Consider the following 1,312-nt stretch of genomic DNA (forward strand, 5'->3'; position numbering starts at 1 on the left):
TAGTAAATCTTTCCAGAGCAGAAAATGATTCTCTTCACCTTCTCTGGGCTGGAAGCTGCAGGACCCTCGTCTGGGATTATACGCCTGAAGTGAGTCCCTGCAGGAAACACACACACACACACACACACACACACACACACACACACACACTCTAAATAACAGAGAGCCGCAGTGTGTTTAATGTCTCATGCTCTTCTTCGTGTCCGCACTCACCTGGCAGCATGTCATCAAAGCTGGACTTGGCCTCTGGGTGGCGCAGCAACGACTTGGGAGTAAATACTATCAGCTAGAGAGACAAAGACAGAGACACACGGGACTCGGTCAGAGACCTGAACCACGTCTTTGTGTGTAATGAGTCACGATTCATTGCGAGCTTCACTTACAGGCTTCCTGAACGGCTGCAGGATCTGTCTGCGGAGGACGTGGAAGTAGTTTGCAGGATTAGAGCAGTTGACGACGATCCAGTTACAGTCGTACAGCTGACGCACGGCAAAGTCCTCCGACAGTTTCTGACAAAGAAGAAGAAGAAATTAAGAAAATGCAAATCACATTTACACACAAACACTCAGTCACTTCTATTAATATCTTCTGGTGTAATCCTGCTGAGGATGTGAGGAGGGAGTATAATGTTGCTGTAGAATCTGTGAGTTTTTGTACCTGTGGCTTCTTCTTCAACCTTTTTTAGCCTATATTTATTTACTGCAAACCAGCACCTTTAAAAGTAGCTGAATTCACTATTAGCACTTCCTGTTTGCAGTGCACACATGGATGAACTGACAGCTGTCACTTGTTCACTGTGATACTGAAGAAAACTTAAAAACATGAGGAACCTCAGTAATAATAATAATAATCTGGAGTAATAAGGAGCATCTTTCTTCTGTGATTTCTAAGCAGATTTATACATTATGGAAGTTTATTTTGTGGGTGAAATCAGCTGCTAAACTACAATAGCTAACTCTCAGTTGTGTATTTGTGTATCTTTGTCTCATGAACACCCCCCACCCAAAATATCTCCTGCAGCCTCCCTCACAGCTTGAAAACCTCTGATCGAGACAGTTAAATCGTTTTCTAACAAGTTCAGCTGCTGCAAAAATAAACAAAACAACAGAATTTAACCATTTACCTCAAATGAATCAAATATAAAACATGATCAGTCGAGCTTTGTCCTGTTCTGCATAACTGATCTGAAAACTGAGGAGGAGTTATCGAGCCTATAATCAATATGTTGACATGCTGGATGATCTGCATCATGTAAAATCACCTGGATCTGTGAGTGTGAATCTGCTCTGACACACAGGAGTAAACTGTTCAT

General features: G+C 42.3%; 1 long non-coding RNA gene across 1 annotated transcript; it reads right to left on the reverse strand.

Moving 5' to 3' along the window:
* On the reverse strand, nucleotides 1-528 carry LOC147820237 (uncharacterized). The gene is made up of 3 exons (XR_015437254.1): nucleotides 384-528; nucleotides 214-286; nucleotides 1-97 (listed from the first exon to the last, which is right to left on the reverse strand). It is a non-coding gene; the product is annotated as an uncharacterized LOC147820237 (long non-coding RNA).
* Nucleotides 529-1,312: the final 784 nt, after the last annotated feature.

Source organism: Seriola lalandi, unplaced genomic scaffold (assembly GCF_002814215.2).
Source record: "Seriola lalandi dorsalis isolate HSWRI2012SDOR001 ecotype SW California unplaced genomic scaffold, Sedor1 jcf7180001975733, whole genome shotgun sequence".
In the NCBI taxonomy this organism is placed as follows: Eukaryota; Metazoa; Chordata; class Actinopteri; order Carangiformes; family Carangidae; genus Seriola; species Seriola lalandi.